The following is a 19816-nucleotide window of genomic DNA, read 5'->3' on the forward strand; positions in this document are numbered from 1 at the left end:
GGCACTGTGGTGCAGCAGGTTAAGCCACTGCCTTCGCCACTGGCATCCACTTCTGGTCCAGCTCCCTGCTAACGCACCTGGGAAGGCAGTTGGAAGGTGGCCCAAGTGAGAGACCCAGATAGCACTCCTGGCTGTGGCCTAGCCCAGCCCCAGCTGTTGCAGCCATTTGGGGAGTGAAACCATGGATGGAAGATCTTGCCGTCTCTGTTTCTCCCTCTCTGTAACGCTTTCAAACAAATAAATATTTTATAAAAAAATAATCTACATGAAAAGGAAACATTATTTCTTTCCATCTCCTACGGGCAAAACCAAAGTGCACAGATGCTAAGACTTCCAAAGACATCTAGGGTTTTGGAGGATGGGAGGGGTGATGGGTGCCAGGTGGGAGGAGCCAGGAGTCCTTGCTTCACTCTGTCCTGGGGAGGAGGTGGCGGTGGGGGTCCTGGACAGGAGCTGGGTGAAGGTGAGATGAGGGGCAGCAGTCAAAAAACCAGTTCGGGAGCAGGAGGGGAAAATGGAGAAGTCTGATGAGCGATTATCCTGAGTTCTGCTGGGCAGTGTGCAACGCAACCCGTCTTCCTCCTCCATCGTCAGTGAAATTGGCCTTACTTGCTAATGGCGCGGACCGGCTCTTGGGGTCCTGAAAAAAGCCCGAGCCCGCCTTTCGGGTGGGTGCAGGGTGCCGGCAGAGGCTGTTCCTCGGCTCTCAAACTGGCTTCCATCACCAGGGAACTTGGAAGTGGTTCGGCCCAAAGCAGAAGAGAAAGCGCTTTTGTCCCGGAGCACAATGAATAATGGCAGAGGCGCGGTGTCGCCTGAGCGAGCCTCAGACGGGAGACTCCTTTTCCACAAGACTGGAGCTTTCTGGTGGCAGGTTATTTTTCCTGCTCGCTCTGTTTTTCCTGGCTCCAGCCTCACCCATAGAGGTACCTCTCTCTGAACTCTGCGCTAACGCAGACGACTGTGCCAGCCTGGGCCCTTCCAATTGTCTGGGCACCCCAGCTTGACACACACAAAGGGGCTTTGTGGGTTCTGGGGAATTAAGCAAGGATGGGTGATGAGGCCGGGGACAGCTTCAGAATGTGGTGTGCTGAGTCTCACCAAGCTCCCTGGAGGGGTTGGTTGTGGCCGGGGGGCATGTTAGCCTCTCTACTGAACTCGGGCTGTTTTGAAAAGTCTTATCCAAATTAAGTTTGAATTGTCTTGAGCACCCCTGGCCAGGTCAGCACCACGTCCAGGATCACCATGTGTGGGCATGCCTCCCCTCCCCTGACACTCTGACCATTTTGGGACATCCAGGAGCCACCAGGACTTAGAAAATCCAAGCAGGGCAGACATTTAGCCCAGTGGTTGGGAAGCCCACATCCCAGATTGGAGTTTGGGGATTTGATCCCTGGCTCCAGCTTCCTCTAATACAGACCCTGGGAGGTGGCAGTGATGGCTCAATTAACTGGGTAACCTGCCCCTGGCATTGGTCCTTGGCTGGGCGTTGTTGTGGGCACTTGGGGAATAAGCCAGCAGATGGGAGAACTTTGTCTCTGTGTCTCCTCTCTCTGTCTCTGTCTCTCTGTCTCTCTTTCCCTCATGTAAATAAACAAATAAATGTCTGTCTAAACATCCGAGAGGAGACATGCTTGACTTCCATAGCCAAGAAAGGAAAGACCATCAGAGAGCCGTCCAAGGCCACCGCCACTGCCATGGTCACTGCTCTCCGGCTGGCATCCCTCACTCTAGTGGCTGCTCCAGCCTCTGCTGCAAGCAGAGAGAGTTCATGGGCACCAACCCCCAGCACCCAGCTGAGTACTGCTCGCCTCTCTGGCTGTGCCTCTTGGTGCCCCATGTCATCCCCTGCAGGAGGAAAGCCACGGTGGCTCTCAACCCCAGACTCAAATGCTCGTGAAATTCTTTTTAAACAAGAGGTGTTGAGTTGCCCCCAAAGCAGGGACTAGGACTTAAAAACGCAACAAAGAGGGCCAGCGTCGTGCCTGGCAGGTAAAGCAATGACCTCTGATGCAGGCATCTCATATGGGCATTGGTTCAAATCCCAGTTGCCCCACTTCCGAATTGTGCTCCCTGCGTACGGCCTGGGAAAGTAGCAGACGTGCTTGGGCCCCTGCACCCACGTGGGAGACCCAGAAGAAGCTCCTGGTCCTGGCTTCAGTCTGGCCCAGCCCTGACTGTTGCCCCCGTGTGGGGAGTGAACCAGTGGGTGAAAGATCTCTCCCTTTATGTGTCTCCCCCTCTTTCTCTCTATGACTCTGCCTTTCAAATAAAATAAAATAAATCTTTTGAAAAATAAAATTAAAAAAAGAAATTCGGCAAAGGTCACGTGTGGGGATGTGGGTGGAAGTGGGTCGTGGAAGATGCACCTTGCACCCACCTGCCCCTGGTGGAGAGATAAGGCAGAATTCCGGGCACCTTTTATGTTAAAGCAGCACATCCCCCCATTTCAGGGGTTTTTTTTAATGCTCTTTTTGCACATGACTTGTTGTCTTCAGATTTTGGGGGTAATTTGGGACATCTAGGACAGTGGATAATGGGCGGTGCTTCTCAAATGGGGACCCTGAGACAGTCTCTGGTGGGGAAGGGTTGTCCAACCCTTCTGGACAGTCACCCGGATCCACCCAATAGCTGAAGACGGTGCTTGTTTCTGGGTAACTGTGTGAGCTGCGTCTTTTGCCCTGTCCTGCTCTTGCCATCAAGTTATAAAAATAACTCCAGTCCTGATGACGTCAGAAACGCTTCCGAAGTCCCTGCGGTCTGTGGCAGGAGCTCCCAACCCGCTGCAGAGTTCAGGCGGGTTTCAGAGCCATGGCAAGGCGTGAGTGAGCACCCGTGTCTACCTTGTGATTATTACAGAGGCCTTGATGTCAGGCCGCCCGGGGTTGAATCTCAGCTCCAGCAGCAGTCTACCTGTGTGATCTTAAAATGCGTTACGTAAACTCTCTGAGCCTCAAGTTCATTAGAGTAGAGGTGACATTATCTCACAGAGTTAATAGGAGGGTTAGCGTAATTAGCTCTGCGCCTGACATAGTCACTGATCAATAAATGTTTGTTATTGTTGCTATTAATAACATCCTTCTTTATCAAATACCTGTTATTTTCCAGAAACTATTTCAAAAACTTCACACCTAGTATCTGAAATTCTCACAAAATCCCTTAACTGAGCTGCCTGATTCTAGAATGTTGCAGAACAGATAGATTCTCAATACTAGTTTTCAAATCCAGCTCCTTCTGGCTCTCGAGCCCACTTTCTCTGGACCAAATCAAAGTGCACCTGAATCAAGCTGCAGACCTGGATGCTACCCAGGGTTCTAAGAGCCATGCCAGCACAGGGCTGACTGTTGCGATGGACACCGACCTTCACAGGGAGCTGGGGGTGAGAGGGGAGGAGTCTCCAAGCCTGTACAGTGTTACCTGGGTCAATGGTCAGGTAGTGGAGCATGAGCAGGGTTGCCCCAAGTCCATTTTCAACTCAGTTCTCACCTTATTTCCCAGGCAATGTTTGCTTTTTCTTGGTCATGATTATTCCAGCACTTCTCTTTTGTCCCATAAAACGTCCTTCCCACAAGTGAATCCCTAATTGGTTGCTAGACACCTTTTCCCTTGCAGCAGGATTGTAAGGAAGTTTTGCTATGTTCTCATAACTGAAACATTTGGAAAGGGGTGTGTGTGTGTGTGTGCACGTGTGTGTGTGTGTGTGTAGAAGTGGGGAGATGACTCCAAAGACTCGGGGACTTGGAGAAGGGCAGGGGCAGGAATTATTTCCCCACGAGGGGAGAGTGGGAGGCACTTGGGAGTTCACAGGAAATGTGGTTAATACTAAGTTTATTTTTGTGCAAAAAGTTTGAAATCCATGCCTACAAGGAGGTCTTCAAAAAGTTCATGAAAATGAGCACTGTGAAGAACTCTGCATGGGTTTCAAAACCTTTTTGCAGCAAAATAAGCTTATCTTTTAATTCTATTTTTCCATGAACTTTCTGAAGCACTTTCATTACAATAATTCAGAGCCAAAATGGTCACAGAAGTGGATCACGGCTCTGAATCAGCTCTGAATACGGTACATTTTAAATTCATTGAGGTCATGTAGATTTTGTTGTAGTTAATACAGCATGAAAATGATTTCACAATAGCTTATTGATGTGATGTATTTTCTGAAACAATGCATTCTGGGACATTGTTTATGCTAACAAATCTGGGGTGGTTATTTGACCCCATGGGTAAGGTGTCAGTTAGGACACACTTGTCCCAAATCATGTGCCTGGCTGCAACATCCAGCTCAGGTTCCTGATTCCAGCTTCCTGCTCGACTCTTGGTGTCCCTGCCACCCACACCTGAGACAGGCCTGGCTTGAGTTCTCAGGTCCCAGCTTTGTCCCCGCCACTCCCGGCACCACCACTGCAGGCGTCTGGGGAGTGAGCCAGCAGATGGAAGCTCTCTGTCTCACTCTTGCTCGCTCTCTCTCTCTCTCTCTCTCTCCACGCTGCCACTTGAATAAATAAACACATTTTTCTAATTGTTTAAAAAGTTTGGGGCCATCGCTGAGGTGTAGCAGGTAAAACCGCCACTTGCAGTGCTGGCATCCCATATGGGCACTGGTTTGAGTCCCTGCTGCTCCACTTCCAATCCAGCTCTCTGCTGTGGTCTGGGAAAGCAGTAGAAGATGGCCCAAGTCCTTGGGCCCCTGCACCTGTGTGGGAGACCTGGAAGAAGCTCCTGGCTCCTGGCTACAGATATGCACAGTTCTGGCCGTTGCATCCACTTGGGGAGTGAACCAGTGGATGGAAGACCGACCTCTCTCTTTCTCTCTCTCTCTCTCTCTGCCTCTCATCCTCTCTTTGTGTAACTTTCAGATAAATGAATAAATCTTTAAAAAAATGTTCTTCCATAGGCAATGAAGGATGGCCCAAGTGCTTGGGCCCTGCACCTGCATGGGAGACCAGGAGGAAGCACCTGGCTCCTGACTTCAGATTGGTGCAGTGCGCCAGCCGTAGCGGCCATTTAGGGGGTGAACCAACAGAAGGAAGACCTTTCTCTCTGTCTGTTTCTTTCTCACTGTCTAACTCTGCCTGTCAAAAAAGAAAAAGAAAAAATGTTCTTCCATACAATATTACTAATTGCTACTGACAAGATCCACTGATGAATGCCGAAAGAGCAGGCGAGACGTTAAGGAGAAGTAGGATATCTGTAAGCCTCAAAGCAGCTTCGAATGATTACCATGCTGGTTTTGACAGATGTCCACACACTCTTTGATCCTTTTTCTTTGGGAAGGTAGAGCTTCATTCTCTTCACCAGAAAGGAACCAGACATAGTGACTCACTTCCAGAATGTGCAATGAAGACAAACAGCAGAGAAGCCTGGCAGACATTACCGTACCCAGGTGACGAAGGCTAGCATCACCAGCAGCCAGTCCTGCTAATGTCAGCCATCCCCTGATATGACTCCAGGAGAGGGGGCTTCGCCTCTGTGGTCTTCTTCCCCAGTCCCTAACGCCTTGTCTAATCACAAGGCTCATCCGGCAAAGCCCCAGGGATGTTCCACAGAACACCTAACTCGTGCTCTCAAAGTGACCAAGTTGTGAGAAACAAGACTAAGAAATCGCCACCAGGTGGGCTCGTTCTGCCGCTCTGTGTGGCAGGCTGCGTCTTTTGCGTCTTTCTGGGCTGCTTGGTTCTTCCCAGGCTCCCTTGCAGTAACCAAAGAGTCCCACACTCCTTTTCCTGAGAGCCCAGCACCGAAGAAGTGCAACGAGACTTGGAGCCGCTGCAAAGGCAGCACCTAGCCTTGACCCCAAAGCCTTTTTGGATGCCCACGGGAGAAGATTCTGAGAATTCAGAAATGTTAACAGAGGGCTTGAATAAGTTGATGCTCAATCCTATTGCCAGATTCCTCTCTCCTGGACCAGGATATCCACCCTGGCACACTAGCAGAAGTGTGAAGATGGTGCGGCAAAGGCAGAGAGAGAGAAAGAGAGAGCGAGAAACTTCTTCCATCCGCTGGTTCACTCCCCAGATGGCTGCAATAGCCAGGTTGGGCCAGGCTAAAGCCAGGAGCCAGGAGCTTCTTCCAGGTCTCCCATGTGTGTACAGGGGCCCAAGCACTTGGGCCGTCTTCTGCTGTTTTCCCAGGGGCATTAATAGGGCACTGGATCGGAAGTGGAGCAGCCAGGACTCCAACAGGCACCCACATGGGATGCTGGCACTGCAGGCCCACTATGCCACGGCACCAGCCCCGCTGAGGCACATCCTAACACACAAATATTCTCAGCTTAAAGGAGAACGCAGACAGTGATCTTAATGGAGTTCAGAGTGAATCGAGAAGTGCGCCATTTAGATGTCACTGCAGTTACTGCCTATACCATGGTTGGGATTCTTTGGAGAATGCTAAGAGAGGAATGGATTATGACCAAGAGTCAATTTAGGTAGAATCCTTATTTTACTGTTTTTGCTAGTAACTATAAGTAGCAATCAGAGAAAACTATTCTATGCTAAGATAGACTCATATACCAATAATTTTGATAACATGTTATATTAGTTGTGATGGCTTTCTCTTCCTACCTTGAGACGAGTAATTTGTAATGAATCTGTAGTTTGAATGTATTTGAATGACTTCCAATATAATTTAGTTCTTTTTGTCTGTTTGATTTGACCTAGAGAATCACCAAAAAGTTTCAAGTATTCCCAGGTGTTTCGAAGACTGAAGTCTGTGAGAGGAAACCCAGCACCAAGAACTGACATGCAGAGTGACTTGTGGGAAAGGAATGCAGAGAAAACATTGGATGTTTTGTCTAAGGAATAACAGTTAGGGCAAATGATGATATATCCTGGTTTTCAAGTGTTGGAATTGCAATAAAAGGAAATTTTGATTACTATTTCAATTTTCAGTGGTAGATAAATGTATATAGAGAACATTTTAAAATATACACATATGGTTAAAAAAGAAGAAGTCATTATAGACTGGACGACAGTAAGAGACACGATGACTAAATGCAACGTGGAACCCTGGGACGGAAAAAGGACCTGAGTGGGCAGACCATGGGACCCAGACGGAGACGGTAGCCTACCTAACACTGTGTGTCAGCACCAGTGACTCAGCTTAGACCGATGTGCCACGGCTACACAACATTAAGGGAAGTTGGGTGAAGGTACACGGGGACTGTCTCTCTGTCCCGTCTTTATTAGTCTTCTGTAGCGTGCACCCTGGGAGCGGCAGGTGATGGCTCAAGCACTTGGGTCCCTGCTGCACACGTAGAGACTTGGTTGTTGTTCTTGGCTCTTGGTTTCTTCCAGGACCAGCCCTGACTGTTGCAGCCATTTGGCGAATGAACCAGTGGATTTCTCCCATGGTCCCAGAGCAGCCTCTTCAGCAGATGTCCCAGCCCCAGCCCCCGCTCCAGGCCCAGGCCCAGGCCCAGGCCCAGGCCCAGGCTTGCCTTCCTGGGGTCTCTGTGCTTCTCCAGTTGTCAAATACTGTCTAGCCAATTCTTTCTACTAAATCCTTTCTCTCAGAACAACCACTATGGGACTGTGTCTGTTTCTCTGTCTCTCCACTTTTCAAATAAAGTGTTTTTTTTAAAATCCATTTAAAAAGTGTTCTCTTTTTAAAAAAATATTTATTTGAAAGGGAGAGAGAGAGAGAGAAAGAGGAAGAGAGCTCTTCCATCTGCTGATTCACTCCCCAAATGGTTGTGAAGCCAGGAACGCCATCCAAGACTCCATGTGGGTGGCAGGAACTCCAGGTACTTGAGCCACCATTCGCTGCTTCCCAGGCACATGAGCTGAGAGCTGGATGGGAAGTGGTGTAGCCAGTACTCAAACCAGCACTCTGATAGGAGAAGCAGGCATTCCAGGTGGCAGCTTAACCTGCTGCACCATAATGCCAGCCCGAAGTGATCCTGGTCAGAGGTTGTGAGCTGCATTTATATAACACTGGGTGTTATATAAATATAATAATATATTATATATAATATATCATAACTGGGTGACAGACACCAACAATACTAACCGAAAGCGATAAGCCACACGGATGTTTCCAATCACCCCAACAAATGCACAGCCTGGTATAATGTGTGTCCTCTGGGATGGCGTTGTCCCTCTCAGAGCTGTCACCTGCGGAGTGGCATGGGGCTGGGTGGGAAGGCTCCAGCATGAAGGAGGGAGACGGCAGGGATCAGAGTGGTTAACACGGAACACACACGTGGAGCGGAGCCCTGTGCCCAACGGTGCAACCACTCAATAAGCATTCATTAAGCTTAGCAGTGGTAGCAGTTCCATTTATCAAATACCTATTATTTTCCAGGCACTGTGCCAAAAACCTCCCATCCATTATCTCAAATCCTCACCACGTCCCTGTTTTATATAAAGTGAGCTTGAGTGACTTGCTCAGTGCTGGGCAGGGTATAGACCACAGGAAAAAGCTTCTTTAGAATTTTCAAAGTCTTCTCTTTAAATACAAAGAAATGAAGCTGGGAGGACCCAGGGAACCAAAGCCTTACTGAAGTCGAGAGTTTCTCCCATCAGACATGAGCACTCCTGCCGGTTGAGACTAAGAGGGAGCAGGAGCACAGGATTCGAGTCTGGGGTCTGCTGCTGAACCCTCTGCCAGGTGAAGGCAGAGAGGAGACCCCGGGGCAAAGGGGGGAGTCGCCCTTTCTCTGGTGCTGGAGTGGAGGCCACCCTGGAGGTGGAACAGCAGCGAGGCTCACTGAGGGCCAGAGGGAACCTGGCATTCTCTCTGTCCAGCCCCTCCCCCTGTGCACTTAGCCCCAGCCCACCCCCTGCACTGCGTCTGCTGAGGCTGGAGCAGGCACTGGGCCACTCTATCTCTGTTTTGCCGACAGGGGGCGCTGGAGAGTGCACCACCGGCTCCAGGAAGAAAGGACTTGCTCCTTTCAGGTTGCTGTTCTAGCAATGGCCCTTCAGCTAGCGGTGGCAGTTGGTTCCAGTTTCCAGGGTTTCCCCCACAGCCCCAGAGCCAGCCTCTTCATCAGATGCCCCAGCACCAGCCCCAGGCTTGCCTTCCTAGGGTCTCCGGCCCCAGCCACAAGGTTCCACTGACCTGGCTTCTTGCCTTGTCCTCCCATCCCGAGGGCTGGTGTCCGTTTCATGTAGTTTCTACCTCTGATTCTCACTGTTTGCTTCTCCAGTTGTCAAACACTGTTTAGCCAATTCTTTATACTAAATTCTTTCTCTTAAAACAATCAGTATGGCACTGGCATTGTGGTGCAGGGGGTACCACTGCCTGCCACTCAGGCATCCCATGTCGGAGCACTGGTTCAAGTCCCAGCTACTCAGCTTCTTTTTGTTTGCTTGTCTGTTTTTTTAAAGATTTTATTTACTGGGCCGGCACTGTGGCATAGTGAGAAAAGCCGCTGCCTGCAGTGTCGGCATCCCATATAGGTGCCGGTTCGACTCCCAGCTGCTCTACTTCCGATCCCGCTCTCTGCTATTGTCTGTGAAAGCAGTAGAAGATGACTCCAGTCCTTGGGCCCCTGTACCCACATGGGAGACTCAGAAGAGGCTCCTGGCTCCTGGCTTCGGATCAACGCAACTCCTGCTGTTGTTGCCAACTGGGGAGTGAACCAGCAGATGGAAGACTTTCTCTGTTTGTCTGTCTGTCTCTCTCTCTCTCTCTGCCTCTCCTCTCTCTGTGTAACTCTGACTTTCAAATAAATAAATAAATCTTTAAAAAAAGATTTCATTCATTATATAAGGCAGAGTTACAGACAAAGAGGAAGAGACAGAGAGAAAGGTGTTCCATCTGCTGGTTCACTCCCCAAATAGCTGCAACACCCAGAGTTGGGCTGATCTGAAGCCAGGATCCAGAAGCTTCTTCTGGGTCTTCCACATGGGTGCGGGTCCCAAGCACTTGGGCCATCTTCCACTGCTTTCCCAGGCCATAAACAGAGAACTAGATAGGAAGTAGAGCAGCTGGGACATGAGCCAGTACCCATATGGGATGCTGGTGCCACAGACAGAGGCTTAGCCCACTACACCACAGCACTGGCCCCTCCTCCTCCTCTTGCTCCTCTTCCTCCCCCTCCTCCTCTTCCTTCCCCCTTCTTCTCCTCTCCTTCTCCTCCTCTTCCTCTTCCTCCCCCCCTTCTCCTCCTCCTCCTTCTTCTTTAATATTTATTTATTTGAAAGGCAGAGTTACAGAGAGGCAGAGGCAGAGAGAGAGAGGTCTTCCGCCTTTTGGTTCACTCCCCCAAAATGGCAACAACAGCCAGGGCTCAGCCAGGCTACAGCCAGGAGCCAGAAGCTTCTTCCAGGTCTCCCATACGGTGCAGGGGCCCAAGGACTTGGGCCATCCTCCATTGTTTTCCCAGGCCACAGCAGAGAGCTGGATAGGCAATGAAGCAGCCAGGACTTGAACTGGCACTGCAGGTGGTGGCCCTACCAGCTGGTCACCCTGCTCCAGCTTTCTGCTAATGCGTGTGGGACAGCAGCAGATGACGGCCCAAGTATTTGGGTTCCTGTACCCATGTGGGAAACACGGATGGAATTCCTGATTCTCAGCTCTAGCTTGGCCCAGCCCTGGCTGTGGCAGCCATTTGGGAAGTGAACCAGTGGACAGAAGATCTTTCTCTTTCTTTTGTTCCCCCAACCTCTATAACTCTGCCTTTCAAATAAATAAAGTAAATAATTTTTTTTTATTTTTGACAGGCAGAGTGGACAGTGAGAGAGAGAGAGACAGAGAGAAAGGTCTTCCTTTGCCATTGGTTCACCCTCCAATGGCCGCCACGGCCAGCGCACTGCAGCCGGCGCATCGCGCTGATCCGAAGCCAGGAGCCAGGTGCTTCTCCTGGTCTCCCATGAGGGTGCAGGGCCCAAGGACCTGGGCCATCCTCCACTGCACTCCCTGGCCACAGCAGAGAGCTGGACTGGAAGAGGGGCAACCGGGACAGAATCCGGTGCCCCGACTGGGACTAGAACCCGGTGTGCCGGCGCTGCATGGCGGAGAATTAGCCTATTGAGCCACAGTGCCGGCCCAAAGTAAATAATTTTTTAAAAACCCCATTTTTCTGGTGAGACTGACTCATTCCGGCACCCAATCCCCCCAAGGCCTCTGTGGTTGAAGCTAAGCATCAGAAGTTTCCAATGGGGCCTGTATCTCAGTACTGAAAAGACAGCACTGGTGAAAGGCTTGTGGTCAGGAGGAGGAGGGCCCAGGGTCACAGCCTTGACAGCAGACACCGTGACTGTGAACTTCAGGAGTGAGGCATGCCCAGGCCCACAACCAGGCCAGGCAGCTACACCAGCAGAGGCACAATGGGGAGAGATGTCAACACAGAAGCCCAGAGAGGGAGGAATGGCCAGCAGGCCACCAAGCCCCAGAGCTTAGGCCCAAGATGGTGGATGTTGTCGGGGTCCTCTGTTACTGGTGTCACCCTGGGCCTGAGTGTGGGCGCCACCGAGAGACTCTGATAGGAAGCTCAGATACTGAGGTGACCATTTTCTCACTCAAGAATACATGTATAACACTTCTTCTGCCATAATTTCAGATTCACAGCAAAGTTGCAAGAATAGTACAGAGAATCCCAAGATACCCTTTATCCAAATCACCAAATGTTAACATTTTGCGGGAGCTGGCACTGTAGCGTAGCGCATAAAGCCTGCAGTTCCGGCATCCCATATGGGCGGTGGTTTGAGACTCAGCTGCTCCATTTCGGATCCAGCTTTCTGCTATGGCCTGGGAAAGCAGTAGAAGATGGCTCAAGTCCTTGGGCCCCTGCACCTGCATGGGAGACCCGGAAGAAGCTCCTGGCTCCTGGCTTCAGATCAGTGCAGCTCTGGCTGTTGCAGTCAACTGGGGAGTGAACCAGTGGATGGAAGACCTCTCTCTGCCTCTCCTTCTCTCTCTGTGTAATTCTGACTTTCAAATAAATAAATAAATCTTTAAAAAAAACCACTTTGCTACATTTGCTTTGCTGTTCTACATGTGGGTGCCCATATGTGCATTTCCCCCTGAAATGTTTAAAAGTGGTGGACATGACCCCCACCCCTAAGTCCTGCAGAGTCCATTCCTAAAAAGAAGGCTGTGCCCCTACACCACAGCGCTGATATCAACATCGGAGAAACAGCATTATACGATTCTGCCTTCTACTCTACAGACTTACTCCAGACATGCCAATAGTCCCCAATTGTCACTTGTCACAAAGACAATGCAGGGTGCCCACTACATCCAATTGTCATGAAGAGAATACATTTAACTCTGGGGAACCGTGATCCAACTGAGTTCAATTGCAGAAGAAAAGTTTTGTTTCCACAAATCTGAGCCATCCAGTGTAAATGCGGACCTTGCTAAATTAGCAATTGATGATACTATTAAGGATAATAACAACGATGTTCATGGTCCTTTCCATCCTCCGCCTTTATCTCTTTGAGACACACGTGTGAGCCATTTGGTATCTGCCAGGTCCATGAGAATGGCTTTTGTTGAGACAGTGTAGCAGAGTGGGAAGGGCAGCCTTGGGGTCAGCCCAGGGTTGGGAACTAGCTTCCACGCTTGCTGAGGGTGTGGCCTCGGGCACGGCTCAAACCTTTCTGAGTCTCCACTCCATCACATTTAGTGTGGAGGGGAGATTGTCGGCTCAGTGGAACCGGGAGCTGGACAGATCCAGGCTCACTCTTGGTTCCCCACCGACTCATTCTGGGGCCTTAGGCAGGTGCTTTCTTGCGTGTGCGTTTGGAGCACCTTGCTGGGTATGATTCTTGCTAGCAATGGGCTTGGCTCAGAGCAGGTTCTCGGTAAAAGGTTCATTCCTTGCCGTCAGCCCTTCTGAGAGTGGGTGATAGTTTCCACATCTGTGGGTCCTCAGTTTCCACATTTGTAAAAGAGGCAGGAGTATCCCCCTCTCAGGGTTATGAAGAGGGGCCGGCTCTGGTGCAGTAGTTAAACCACTTCCTACGACACCAACATCCCATATGGGTGCCAGTCCAAATCCCCGTCTGATCCACTTGTGGTCCAGCTCCCTGCTAAAGCGCCTGGGAACGCAGAAGAGGAAGGCCTGAGTGTCTGCGTCCCTACCACCCATGTGGGAGGCACCTGCAGGGAGTTCTGGGCCATTGAGGCCATTTGGGGAGTGAAGTCATGAATGGATGAGCGCGCTCGCTCTCTGTCTCTTTCTCCCTCTCTCTTTCTCTTTCTGTAACTCTTTCAAATAAATAAGCAAATCTTAAAATAAATAAATAAATAAGGGGAGCCTGGTGCACTTTGGCTTTGGCCTTAGTAGAGTATGTGACTGGCAGGACAGTGACACAAACAGAAAGTGCTTTGGAATCCCAGGGCCTGCCAAGAATGCGGACCAACCCGTTCCTGCCACTGGCCGAGCGCCAGACCCTTCCATCTCTCAGCCCAGCCAGGCTCCTTCCCTCCCCGGGCGCGTCTGACGCTCTGCTCGGCCCAGCCCGATGCCATTCAGCCCCATCTCCAAGAAGGAATGAAGGAAGGGCATCACCTTGTCTGGAGCAACTTGTCAAGAGCGAAATTGCAGCCCCAGAGCTGCCCCGCTGCTGGGAAGAGAGGGAGGGACCTGCGGCCCAGGCGGGCTTTGCCCAGAGGAGCCCCAGCCAGGCTGCAGCCCCAGTGAGTTCCTCCCCAGTTCGCCGGGAGATCAGAAGAGCTGACCGGCATCGTGGGAAAGGCCATGAGGAGGAAAGGCCACCGTGGCCTTCACAGGGTCAAGGACAGGCTCGAGGTCGCGGGGCCAGTTGAGGGCGGCGAGACACCGGTGTGCTTCCAGAAAGGACAGACAGCCACGCCTCTGCCTCCTGCCTCCATGTTGGATGCGCCAGATCTCGGGTCATGCTCTTGACATTATCTTCCAGAGCCTTCTTAAGTCCTGGGAGACTAGGGGCCCTCTCCTCTCTTAGTAACGGAGGAAGCCAAAGCCCAGAGAGTGAAGCTGGGAGTGAAGTCTGGACCTGCCTGGCTCCAAAGCTCATGTGTGCTGGTTTTCTGTGTGGTGGAGGAAGGGGCTGGGGCTGGGCCCAGGGCTGCCCTTACCTTCCAGGACCGACGCCTTTCTGGTTGCCGCCCATAACCCTCCCAAGTCATTCACATACTCCTCTCCCTGGACTGACAGCTGCTGGGGATCCCAGATGGGGCAGGGACTGTCCGCGTCACATAGCACTTATCACACCTGTCCGTCACTACATGCACTTCTCTCTGCCCACCCCACAGTCTGTGGATTATCTCAAGGACAGGGTCCAATTCCTCCATCTGCCCGTATGCCAGGCAGATGCCAGGAAGGTGGTAGGGACTCAGCCCTGAGTGAACTCATGGATGAGGTGGAGTTAAACCCTCTTGTTCATCAGAGGAAGCACTAAGACCCAGCGAAGGAGAGAAGGGACTTGCCCAAGGTCACGTAGGGCTGTCCAGCTTCTGCTCAGGGTGCTTTCCCCACATTACTCACTCCCAGCTTGGACCCAGGGTTTTGCCAAAAAGGAGAGCCACATCTGGGGATCCCCATGGCAAACCAAAGACACCCTGTGGGCCCTCAAGCCCCTCCCCTCTGTAAGCTTAGGGTCAAGGGCAGAGCCAGTCAAAGGAGGCAGGGCAACCAGACCCGAGACGCTCAGCTGGAAAGACGGACTCTACCCGGTGGCAAGAATTTGCTGACCTGGACGAAAGAGAACTGCCTGGCAAACAGTCTTTGTCCCACCCACAGGGCCTGTGCAGACGGGGCAGGTGACGCAGGTGTGTCGTGGCGCTGATAACTCTCTGGTTTGCAATGAGAGGACTGGGGAACAATTGTGGATCAGTGAGGACGCAAATCCCAAGGAGCCCCCCGTTGGCCTGAGCTGTCCATTTCTCCACCCATCCTTTCACTCCTCCACCCGTTCACCGGTGCGGTGCCCCGGGTGTCACTCCTACTGAGCGCTTCATGAGGCTTATCTGGTGCACCCTGTGAGGCTTTCTTACTTCATGCTTCTCTTCATTTGATGACTTCACTTACCCAAATGTAGTCTCCATCTCAGCCATAGCGCAGTTTGTTTCAAAATAGCTGTTACAGCGCTGACAGGGGTCTCTCCACGTGCCACACAGGACCCCCTCCTGCGCCCGCGCGTCTCTCCTCTGCCTGGACAGAGTGCTGGACGCAGTGCCCTTCCACTGCCCACCTCCTGGAAGTCTGGGACTCAGCATGGCACCCCCCGCAAAGGCAAGCACGGAGCCCAGATGCACTCGGTGGAAAGACGGCTGGTCAGAAACAACGCATTTGTCTGCCACGTGTCCACGGCTGGGCAGTGGCTCAGAGAGGCCACACAGGAAACCCCTCGGGGCTGGTCTGTAACAAGCCACCCTCAAGGGACCAAGGAAAGCGAGGGACCAAGGAAAGCAAGTCCGCCAGGAGCCTCAAACAGCCCCACCCCCAAAGCGTGAGCTACATATACTCTATCAGACTGGCTCAGAATCTTCTAGAGTTTCTGGAGGCCCTCGGCACTCAGCAGCCAGATTAAAGGCATGTTCTCCCTGCAGAAGCTCAGCACTGAGAAATGACAGGGCAGAAAAAGGACACAACCGGCCTCCTCCGAGTCCCCAGGGCTGGCCAAACTGAAGTAGGCTCCTCCTTGGGTACCTCCAAGCCCCTCCCCTAACCCCATCCAACAGGCTCGGGGGCCCCTGTGTGTTCTCCACAGCCCAGAGCCTCTTGGTCCAGCTGTCTGGGTCAGAGGTGGGCACCGGAACCTGGAAAGCAGGATGAGGAGGACCCAGACAGCCAGCTGCAGGTGCAGGGTTTGCCGAGGGCACCTGCGTGGGCCTTCCCGTTTGAAGGAGACGGACGAAGGCAGTGTTGTGAGAGACGTACAGGGAAAGGTGGGCGTTTCCAGAGCCTTCTGTCCTCGGAGCACTTGCCAGTCCCGGGAGCAAGGTCCTTGTGTGTCCTGCCTGCCCTTGAGATCTGTGACGTTAGCCCCGACTCCTTATATTGAATTTCCCTTTTTGCTTAAACCAGCTGGCGTGGCCTTCTGTATCGTGCAACCAAATCGATCACTACTGACGCAGTGAAGCGCTCCCTTCAAATCCCCTGAAGCAGACTTGGCAAAGCCAGGTGACAGGAACAACGGCAAGGACGCCTCCTTGCATTGGCTGGGTGCTGTATAATTTATAAGGGCCTAGCACAGGGGCCAGCCCTCCAGCCTGGGGTGACTCGCGCCAGACCTGTGCGTGCTCAGGACTCCCTGCGAGGCCTCCGTCTCCCGAGAGCATAGGAGGAATGGCCTAACCTTGGGGCAAGGTAGACCTGGGTCCACATCCTCATGCATCCGTCACTTGCTGCCCGTGTGACCTTGGCAAGTTGTTGTCCTCTCCGAGGCTCACTTCTGCAGGACCATGCAGACCCTGAAGCCACCTTCCGGCTCTGCCACCTGCTAGCTGGCGCTCTTGGGAAATGATGGCGCTCCTAAATGCCTGGGTGTCTTCAGCAATAAATTGGGGCTAATGAAGCCTGTTTTAATGGTTGTGGCAAAGCTTGAATGGAGCATGCAAAGTGCTCGGCACGTAGTAAAAGAGTTCAGTCTCTGCAGGCCAGAACAGTAATTCATTACGTAAAGTATCTAGCGTGGGGCTAGACACATAATTACTACTCAAAAACAGCGCGGTATAAAGTGCACCCTGGTCAGTGCAGAGGGTTCCACTCCACCTGGCTTAGCAGGGTTGCTTGGAAAACAGACAAAGCAGTCAACAGTGATCACTAACATGATCTCAGGCCATGTTAAGAAAAGTATGGTCTCGAGAAGATGGGAGGGGTTGGTGTGGTTCCCCCAGCCCCCGGCCCTCATCAGATAGCACAGCTGGAGGTGGGAAAGAGAGCGGGCCTGGTAATGTGAGCCCTGAATTTCCAAGGGAAATAAAGTTTCTTGATAAGTGTGCTTACTTGAAAAGAAAAACTTCTCTAGGCAAAAACGTCTCTTTTTCCTCTTTCTCGGTGAGAGTAGACTGCAGTAATCCAGCCTGGTATTGGCAGAAAGATAAAGTAGGTAAGCACCGCAGTGGCACAGAGCACTCTAGAAATACACATAGGCCTTTTTTTTTTTTTTTTTTTTTTTTTTTTTTTTTTGACAGGCAGAGTGGACAGTGAGAGAGAGACAGGGAGAAAGGTCTTTCTTTGCCGTTGGTTCACCCTCCAATGGCCGCCGCAGCTGGCGCACTGCACTGATCCGAAGGCAGGAGCCAGGTACTTCTCCTGGTCTCCCATGGGGTGCAGGGCCCAAGCACCTGGGCCATCCTCCACTGCACTCCCTGGCCACAGCAGAGAGCTGGCCTGGAAGAGGGGCAACCGGGACAGAATCCGGTGCCCCAACCGGGACTAGAACCCGGTGTGCCGGCGCTGCAAGGCAGAGGATTAGCCTAGTGAGCCGCGGCACTGGCCACACATAGGCCTTTTTAACAAGTGACTTTTGACAGAGATGCAAAGGTGTGGCCGTGGAGAAAGGCTAGTGTTTTCGAGAGAAGGTGCTGGAACGATTGCTTGTCTCTACATCAAAAATGTAAAATGACGATAGCAACAGGAGCAAAAACCAAAGTTCAATCACTCATCACATGATATCAAATGTATGGATTTCAACTTTTTACATCAAAATAAACCTTTCAATTCCATTTTCCATGAAGTTTTGAAGTACTCTTGCATAAAACCGAACTTGAATTCATCAAACTACACATCAAACCTAAACCCATAAAACTTCCAGAAGAAAATATTTGTCGCCCTGGGTTAAGCAAAGGTTTCTTAAATATATCACTGAAAGTATGATCCTTTAGGCAGTAGGGGGCGCACACCGAGTCACCTCCGCTGGCCTGGCTCCTCCTGGGGCCGGTGCAGTCCTGTGTGACTGCGAGAGAGAGTCCGAGGGGCGGCCCTGACCCCCTGGCAGAGGTCCTGGAGCCTCCCTCCTCTTGGGATTCCGTATGGCGGAGTGCCCCAGTGCCCTGGCCCAGCCAATGGAATGGTTGCGTGGCCCAAGGTGGTGGGACTCGAGCGACCCCTGCCCCTACTCCAGGCGCAAAAGCCCCTGCCCGGCAAATATGCAGTGTCAGTATGTCTGTGTCTGCTGACGCTGCTGTAAGCACCTCCCAGATCCCAGCCTCGGAGCAAGCGACCCTGGCTAGACCACAGCCACTGCTTCTGAAGCTGTGTAAGTCAGCTGGTGCACACAAAGACACTTGGGTCCTGCAAGAGGACTCCTTGGGCGTGCATGAGTTCCCAGGCTAAGAACTGCACTAGCGATACGAGTACAATACAATCTTTCTAGAGTAGAGGTCATCTTTTATCTTGGCCAGTGCATTATGACTGAAGGATTCTACAATGAGAAGCAACAGCATATGGTATATTGTGCACATGATCTGCTTGGGGGGTTACTTGGATCCCACGCTTCTCTGTGACAGAGCACAGTGAAATCTACACAATGATCTACAGAGCTTGGTAGCAGTCAACCAGCAGGAGTGTCAGACGCGGGTACACCTGCGAGTGAGAGCAGAGCTGTGGGCAGAGACGCCTGCATCTTGAAGCTTGGTGTCCAGACCATCTGCCTCACCTGGAAGGAGAGCAGTCAGCGAGACAGAAGAATTCAGATGAATGGCTGGTGAGCACACAGAAAGCACCTGATAGCGTTCCCCTTGCCTCTGATGAAAGCCCGGCTGTGTGGGCAGCGTTGTGAAGAGAGCAGTGGCGGTGAAGCCACCGAGACGCCATCGAATCCGGACCCTGACGACGGTGGAGGTGAACCTGCGGGGCTCTGGCTGGCTCGGGATTTGCTCTCAGGTCACTGAGTGCAGACTTTGAAGCTGAGTGTCTAGATTCAGCAGGTTCCAGCCTTGGTGAAGAAGGACGGCACTCTCAGATGGAGACGCCGGGGTGCACCAGGTTGCTGCGTGCCAGGCAGCGGAGAGGGAGACAGATGCATTCGAAGATCCGGGACTCCTCAGCTGACTATTGAACGTGTACTGCCTGCAGTGGAACGAAGCCTGCCCTTCCACCAGAGAGCAGCTGACGTGGGCCCTTGCTGAGGACTGGCCTTCTGAGGATACAGGAGGAATCCTGAGGAAGCCAAACCAGAAAACTCAACACACGCAGAAGGCTTTGATGCTCCTGACCATAAAAGCAAAAACAAACACAAGCTACGGTGGTGATTCCAAAGAGGCCTGTGTTGAGGAAAATGATTATAAAAGCCCCCAGACCTCTCAGTTACAAGAAAGTGAGGCCTTTTGTCAGCCCTCAACCTCTAATAGCATTATTTATAGCAGCCAAGAAGATGTCAGAGAGTCTGAGAGGGAAGAAACACAAGACAAAGCAGAAAGGATGGAATCCAATTTTCCCCAAACGCCAATGAGCCTTGTGTGATCTGCCAAGGTCGACCTAAAAATGGTTGCATTGTTCATGGCAAAACAGGACACCTGATGTCACGCTGCACATGTGCCAGGAAGCTAACCACAGGAACAAGTCGTGCCCACACAGGCTAACTTACTGCAGCTACTCGACCTGTCCATAGAAGTGGAATTAAATATTTCTAACTACATAGCCCTAAAAATGTAGACAACGTGGAATCTATTTTTATGTCCATATATCGAAGTGAGGCATTGGCTCGGTCTATGTAGATCTTCCCTTTATGGTGTAATTTAACTTTGGGAAGGGGAAAGTGAATATTTACTTTGTCAAAGGAAGATTTCACTTTGTTCGATTTTATATTTGGGTTTTAATGTGATTTGTGTTGGATAAATGACTGTAACTCATCATTTATTCTTTTTTTTTTTAATTTTTTGACAGGCAGAGTGGACAGTGAGAGAGAGAGACAGAGAGAAAGGTCTTCCTTTGCCATTG

At 51.5% G+C, this 19816-nt stretch overlaps 1 pseudogene; it reads left to right on the top strand.

Moving 5' to 3' along the window:
* The first annotated feature begins 3349 nt into the window (after nt 1-3349).
* On the top strand, nt 3350-19458 carry LOC100358014 (E3 ubiquitin-protein ligase Mdm2 pseudogene; annotated as a pseudogene).
* Nucleotides 19459-19816: the final 358 nt, after the last annotated feature.

The sequence above is a fragment of the Oryctolagus cuniculus genome, chromosome 7, assembly GCF_051225735.1.
Source record: "Oryctolagus cuniculus isolate XC-2025 breed Fujian yellow rabbit chromosome 7, ASM5122573v1, whole genome shotgun sequence".
NCBI classification, from domain to species: Eukaryota; Metazoa; Chordata; class Mammalia; order Lagomorpha; family Leporidae; genus Oryctolagus; species Oryctolagus cuniculus.